Source organism: Quercus robur, chromosome 4, assembly GCF_932294415.1.
Source record: "Quercus robur chromosome 4, dhQueRobu3.1, whole genome shotgun sequence".
NCBI lineage: Eukaryota > Viridiplantae > Streptophyta > Magnoliopsida > Fagales > Fagaceae > Quercus > Quercus robur.
The window spans coordinates 76909659-76917458 of NC_065537.1; the positions used below are offsets into that span (position 1 = coordinate 76909659).

At 34.0% G+C, this 7800-nt stretch overlaps 1 long non-coding RNA gene across 2 annotated transcripts; it reads left to right on the plus strand.

The window, feature by feature from the left end:
* The first annotated feature begins 376 nt into the window (after nucleotides 1-376).
* Nucleotides 377-2913, plus strand: LOC126723777 (uncharacterized). Of its 2 annotated transcripts, XR_007654465.1 has the most exons (3): nucleotides 386-521; nucleotides 623-1309; nucleotides 1622-2913. It is a non-coding gene; the product is annotated as an uncharacterized LOC126723777 (long non-coding RNA). The 2 variants fall into 2 exon arrangements; XR_007654464.1 differs by having other exon boundaries at nucleotides 377-521; nucleotides 623-2913.
* The last annotated feature ends 4887 nt before the right edge of the window (nucleotides 2914-7800 follow it).

The following is a 7800-nucleotide window of genomic DNA, read 5'->3' on the forward strand; positions in this document are numbered from 1 at the left end:
TTTAGGTAATAGACATTGAATACATTTTAATTTATTGAGTCAAATAAGGTATAAAAGTAATCATTGAAAAAAAAGTGATACATTAATCACTTACAGCAGTGCGGTTTGATCATTGGTAGGTTATTTAATACGCACTCCTCATTGTTAGTGACTCTTCCATTCCTGTTCCCCATCAATATAAGCACATTAATCTATATATATATATATATATATATATATATATATATAAAACTGAAGCTTTTGAAGCTCTCACAATTTTTCACGTCAGCACAATATTTAAAAAATAAAATTAAAAACAATCATACGCGGGAACCAGCACAATATTAAAAAAAAAAAAAAAAAATTAAAACACTCATACGCATATCCTTCTCCTAAACTAAAAACCCTAGCTGTCATACGCGGGAACCCAGCACAATATTAAAACACTCATACGCATATCCTTCTCCTAAACTAAAAACCCTAGCCGCATATCCTTCTCCTCTGTCTCCACTCCCATCTGAGACAATCTCTTCCCAGCAACGGTAAGTGATCAAGTTTTAGATTCTAAATATCTACTAATTTGAAGGTATTTCCTCTTTTTCTTTTCTCTAATTTTTTTATTATTTTTTTTATGGGTCTTTAGGCTGGATTTGAAGAAAAACAATGCAACTTTTTTGCTGCAAAATGCATAAATCTGAACAATATTCTGTCTTATAGATGATCTTTACTCTTTGTAGTCGCTAATCTACCTTTAAAACAACTAATAAGGGATGCCTTGAAGGAGTTCATTGGTCTCTTTGGTTTTTTTATTATGTATTTTGTGCTGTTGTAACTCCTGATCTCCAGCAACAAATCCTTTTTGTTCTACAATTCAAAGCAGGAAACCTCCCAATCATATTTTTTGAAAAACCTGTTTATCACTAGAATACTGGAATTGCACCAGTTAGAGTTTTTACAGCAAATTCTATGCACGTGTCCCTCCATAAATCACCCAAATCCATATTGGGAGGTGATACTGGCTATTGTTTGATACCTGCGATAATTTTGTGCCTTTGGGACTGTTAACGCCTATTCCAGTATGAGTTTTTATAGAAAATTGGATGCATGGATTTGACCATAGATCCATGGAAGGCAGGTCAATAGGAATATCTAGCTTCTCATTGTCTTGGTTCACTTTTTCAACCATTCCAGCATGTTACAAAGCCAGCCTTAAGCTGACCATGCTGTTGTGATTGCTAATGAGCCATACCACTAGGAGAAGAAGGAGGTGTACTAGCTCTCTGCCTCTCCATCGTTTCTCAGTTCTCACCATCAGATCTCTCGAATCAAGGTAAGAATCCCCTCACTCCTTAATTTGCTTTAATATTATTTTCTATATATTGCTCTTTCTCTCCTCTTCAATTATTCATAGAATTTTGTTAGTTTGTGGCTGTGGGTTTCTTTGGCTGCGTGGTTGGGCTTTGGTTTGCCATCAATAAATAGGGGTTTTCAGAAAATTTCTAATTGTGCTTATGGGGCTTTGTTTCTGTTGCTTTTTAGTATTGCTTTGTTTATGTTAATAAGCATATTTACACTCAAAAGTTGTTGGGTTAGCAAGTGAAGGTATCAATATTAATTAGCTCCTTATTTTTGTTCTTTGTAGATACTTAACAGGATTTTGTAGAATTTTTGGTGTTTTGGCTGCTTTTAGTTCAAGTGAATTCCATGAGGTGAATTTCATGTAAGATGTAATTGATATTTTCAATAGAAATTGGATGTGCAGTTGACCTCAAGCACTCACATACCTTTAAATCAAACAATAATGAACTATCATAGCCAGTGAGTGAGATGTAATGAATTGTCTAACCACTAGCATTATTGTTAAGTTTTTCTTCTTTTTTTGTGAAAATTCATAGTTGCAAATATTTGAATAATAAATGTTATTAGCTTTCATAGTTTACTTATCCCAAAAAAAAGCTTCATGGTGAGATGAAGGAGTTTAGTGGTTCAATTGATACTTTAGTAGAATATATTTTGTTCTGCCACGGACAACCAATTTTTTAATTTTTTTTTTTGTGAAAGCACAGTTAATTGGAAGAAATTAGATCTTTCATGTTTAATTCAAGCAGTGTCATATGAATACTTTGATTTGCCTAGAATCAAGAAGCATGAATAGGATGGAAATGCAAAGAAATTTCCATTACTTTATCTTATTTATTTGGTGCTAAATTAGAATTTGCTTCATGTTGGAAAATTTACAACCTGAAGAAGTTTTTCAGTATCTTAATTGTACAAGAAAGGATTTGACCTTTGATCTGATGGAGTTCAAGAAAGATTGGATTTGTTTGGATACAACACTTGAGGAGGAAAAGGTTAGTAAAGCAATGTTAAAATTTTATATTCATCCCTTCTTTTTATTTTGCCATTATTGCTTGCTCAATCTCCTCATTGATTAGTTCTTATATTCCTTTATCTTGCTCTAGGAAAAGAAAATAGTAAAGCTTTTGGGTTTTATGTGGATTCCTTAAAAATTATGACTCTATGGCTTACTTTTTCTTGATGACTTCAATGTAACTAATGTTGAATATTGTAGCCCTTAATTTTTTTATGCACAAGTCATTAATCAAATTAAGTTGAAAAGACATTTTGAAAATTCCTAATTAGTCAAAATCCATTCTTTAGTCAAATTTTTTTGAAATTTTTTTGAATATACCTAATATGTGCTGAATAAAAATTCAGATTATCATGACTTTTTTGGCATTCGGATCTTTCTAATACTGACAACAATATTAACAATGCAGCTGATGCTTAGCCCAAAAGTCAATGGAATTATAGTTTTATTTACCATCAAGGTCTTCTCCGTAGATGAAAATGTAGTTTTATTTATATCGTTGATGGTTATGTGGTTTGTTTCTGGTGCTAAAAGTTCTTAATTCAATTCCATAATTTTGGGCACGGTTAGTTTTACTTTATGATTTTTAGTCCTTGGGTTGAATGCCATATAATGTGCTTATTTGCGCATCACATAGATAATAAAGGAAAAGTAAATATTTGGGCTCTGTCACGTGATTGTAGCATTTGCATGCATATTTCAAAGACGAATTTTTGTGTCTTAGACCCAAATTTGATGTCAATAAGATCTTAGAAACACAAAATTAATTTGCATTCATATTTTGGAGATGGATTTTTGTGTCTTAGATCCTAACTTAATATCGCTAAGATTTTAAAAGCCTATCATTTAGTTTGAATTTCTATATATGTATTTATGTGTATGTGTGTGTGAGTCACAATGCTATAGATAGAGAAAGTGTGTGTAGGAATTTCCATTTTGGGTGAAGGATCAATTAGAGCATTAATTTCGATGATGAGCAATCAAAGGAGAAAGTGAATGCTTCAAATGGAAGCACCAAAACCCTGGGGAGAACATAGAGAAATTACCTCAATGAGTTGCAATGTACTGCACACGAGGATTAAGATGTGAGAAAATTTCAAGTTATCTACTCAGTAAATGATTCAAATATGTGATTATCTTTGGAAGATGAAAATGTATTAATTATTTGATTCAAATTGTTTGATTTGTATTAATTTACAAGATAAAAATGTACTACTATCATCTTATGTTCAAAATGTAATACCAGCTTTCTAATTATTTGTTCATGAATAATCTATAAACATAGATGTTCTAACTTTGTATTAATTAGCTCAAACCACATTACATGCCCGTGTGTTTCAAATATGTAATGATTCTTAGTGGCAATTTTATGGATGCTAAAAACATGTTCTATAAGCTTGAATTTACATGTTTCTTAGCAAAAACTACTCAAAGAAGAGATAAATCCTAAACCCGTGCATCACACGGGTTAGCGACTAGTGTGTATTAAATCCAAATCTTTTGTTACACTCTACATACCCTACCAATAAAAACTTGCCACATATCCAACTATTTGATTAAATCATAATTTTCTACATTTTTTTACTTTAGTTTCCATGGATAAATAATAAAATATAAAAAAACCCAATACATCCCCCTAGCCAACATCACCACCAACCTTTGTCGACGCCTCGTCAACACCATCAATGACCATCCACTGCTGTTAGCTAGTTACCAAAAGTGTTGTTAAGTATGCAATTAAATAATGAAAATAGATTTTTTTTTTTAATTCTTACATAAAAAATCTATAAAATATTTTTATTAATTTTAAAGTCTTTTTCATGTGAAAAATAATATTTTTGAAGAGAAAATTTTTAACAAAATTGGACAAAATGCCTAAATTGAATAAATTGGAAACTTAGAGGCCTCAATCAAACAAAAGTGAACTTAAAGGACTTAAATTAGTTTCAGCCAAATTTAGAGGATATATTTTTCATTTTAGCCTAAAAAAACAAAACACAAAATAGATTACTATCCAACATAGATTGTAATTATGCTAGAAAAGACCTTTAAAAGAGCACATTGTTTAACAAAAGTATTTTTCTAAAATGGATGTGAATATTTCATAATATATTGTCATATTACAAAACCATTATTGCAAGTGTCTTCTTCTTTCTTTTGTTGCTCCGTAATATAACCTGATTCTATATTCAATAATTCCTTTTATTCTCTGTACTGTAGTTTTAGATGTTATGAGCTTGCATTATTATATCATTATAAATTAGTAGAATCATCGAAGCAAATCAACTAAGATTGTCAATATAAAATGTTTTTTTTTTTTTTTTTGAGAGGAAACGATAGTAGACTTTATTAATTGAGAAACATGATATACAATGGGAAAGAGAAAGAGGGACATGTGACCCCCTTTTTCTCTTTTACAACACTAGCATACACTAGAGTAGCATGATTACATCGTAAAAAAAAAAAAAAAAAAAAAAAAAAAAAAAAAAAAAAACTTCAAAATCCAAACTACTATAAGAAAAGCGAATCTTCACTTGGATGCCCAAAAAACCAGAAAAAATGCCAAACGACACCTTCTTGATTTACATGACATCAAAGTGATGAGTTTTTTTTTTTTTTTTCATCTTAGAAGTGTCTTCATGCCCGGCATGGTTGCCCTGCAACCTCCATCGATCCCATAGTTGACACAACACCTTGCTCATTCTCCACAGTTCTACGTTTTTTTTCTCCCTTAACACCCGTAGCCTCCTTATTCATGTTTTCTGCTTGCTTCCTTTTTTGCCCAGGTTTCACGTCAACAATTGAAGAATTAATAAGAGTCTGAGGTCTTGTGGTAAACCTCATCGAATTCATCATTGCTTTCAGGCTTCCAATTGTAGACTTCTCCACGTACTCAACTACTTTGGGCTATCATAGATTGACTCACACATTTATCTTTATTACCACTTCTTTTGGGCCGGCCCTTACTTGTAATCTTGTTTCCTTGCCCATTACCACAACCAACCTTAAAACATATCTCTGATCCCTTAAAACCTGGTGGAGATATTTGCTCACCTTGTTTCCCCATTAAGTCATGATTGAGGATGACTGTATCCTCATCCATGACTACCACCTCAATCAAGTTAGAGGAAATCTTGCTATTATCTAGCATGCAATCAGTTGGAGTAGCTTTTGAATTTGAAAAATCTGAACCGGTTTGGATAGCACGATCAATCTCCATAATCAACTCCTCAAAATCAGGAACGTGATTCTTCACAGTCAAGATTACACCCTTATCGACTGTAACACCACCATCTGCCGGAGCACCGTCAAAGCTACCACCTTCAGGTAGACTGCCCAACTGCGTTAAAGACGTACTCCCACTTCCACTTCCAATTGACGAATTATCCAGCTCATTTACCTTCCATTATGAAGAAACCTGATACCCCTGATCAGCTTGGACATCATCATCCCGCTGCTCCTAGCTACGTCTTACTTTGTTTTCATTACCATAGTTTCTACAATACCTCGCCTTCAACCACTCCCTATAAGGAAGACCTTCCTGTTTTCGATCCCTTTGAATAGAGCAATCCCTAACCTCATGACCAATCTGACCACACTGATAACAAAGCCTAACTAAATGTTCGTACTTGAAACAAATACAAACCTTATCTCCTTCAGGGCTGGTGACAACTCCTCCTCGACGTAATGGTTTATCCAATGACAACTCCACCCTTACTCTGATAAAGCGAGCTTGGTCAGACGGAAACGCCTTTAGATCAACTTCCAATACTTTTCCCAAACCACTACCAATATCCCTGCCCACCTCTTCCAATAACAAATCGAAAGGTAAACCCCACACCTGAACCCACATCAGCATTGAAGTGAATCTAACCAAAATGGCTGTCATACCTCTCTCCCATCTTCATAACACCAAAGGGTGGTCCTCAAAATTCCCCGGACCATTTGCTAGCACCCACTTCAATTGACTCTCCATTGTAAATTTGAATTGAAAAAGATCATCCCCCATGTCAACAATGCGTAAATCTGAGCCCATCCTCCACACAAACCTTAGCAAAGCCTTGGCCGCACGCTGGTTGAAAGCTCGTGTTGTGAGAAATCTCCCCAACAAACTGAGGGAACATTCTTCCAACATCCTTTCCCTTTGTGTAACCCCAACCTTAATAACTCCTCCCTCCTCCTCCGTCAAGTTGTCTATAAAATCTGAATCCATCATGTGAATAGGAAAATACTAAATAGACCCCACTGGTCTCTAATAAGTGGCGACTCCATGTAAAACCCTCGATCTAGGGGGAGTACATTTTACAGTGAATTTGACATTTTGAGCATCATGATCCCACCCGTTCACACGGGTTAGGCCCAGTTTGAGAAAAAATTGGCGGGCCGGGGTCGCAATCGCTTACACTACCTCATGTAGAAACTTACTGCCACGACCACGTGACAATTCCGAGTCCATGAACTACTTCTTTCCTTAATCTACAGCAACCACAAGTTCTCCTACTTGTGACTTTGAGACTTCACTCAAAGGTTTTAGATCTTCTTGAAATTCTTTATGCAGCAACTGAAGAGATCATCAAGTTCTTGACATGAATCTTGATCTTGATAACCCTAAATGTGTGTATGAAGGTAAACACCTCTAGATCTCACAAAAAGATTCAACATACAACTCTCCAAAAGTCCTTAAAATGTGGCTAGGGTTTTTCCTTTTATACTTGAAGTAAAACACTTAACCCTACACGTCAAACGGGCTTGGGCTGAATTGGAATTTCTGCAGAAAAATAAATCTGCACGTGGTTCGATCGATCGAGCCTTGTAGATTTAGTCTAATAAATCCTGCAATCACTCGATTCCAATTTTACATTAAAACACACTTTGAGTAAGCCTAAACTTAGACACTATGTTTTGATCATGGTTTACCAACACATTACAAATTGAAGTTCTAATACATTAGTTCCTAAAGTCTTAGAACCTAACAAACTCCCCATTTGGCAATCCATGACAAAACACATCACAAAAATTGAAATGCTCAAAGTTAAAAACAGCCCATTCAAATTACAATGCCCTAAATACAATTCAACCTAACTACTATCTATCAGTTGCTAATGTTGACAGCAGCCACGACTGAATTAACCTGTAAATTCCTGAAACACTCAACAAGCACATAAACGCATGTGTGGAAAATACAAGTAAACCAAAAATAAAATTCTTGATTTCACAAAACATAAAATAAAAGACATATATCATGAATAATCTCATAAATATAAATCAATAATCAAATGTACCATATGTGAAACAAGACACGATAAAAGAAACAAAACACACAGTATAATGTCTCCCCCTAACATATACAACCCATAAAAAGAAATAAATACATCAAAACCAAAATAAAAAATGAATACATCATAAACCAAACCAAAAAAATACATCATGAAAGCTCCTAGATACAATCT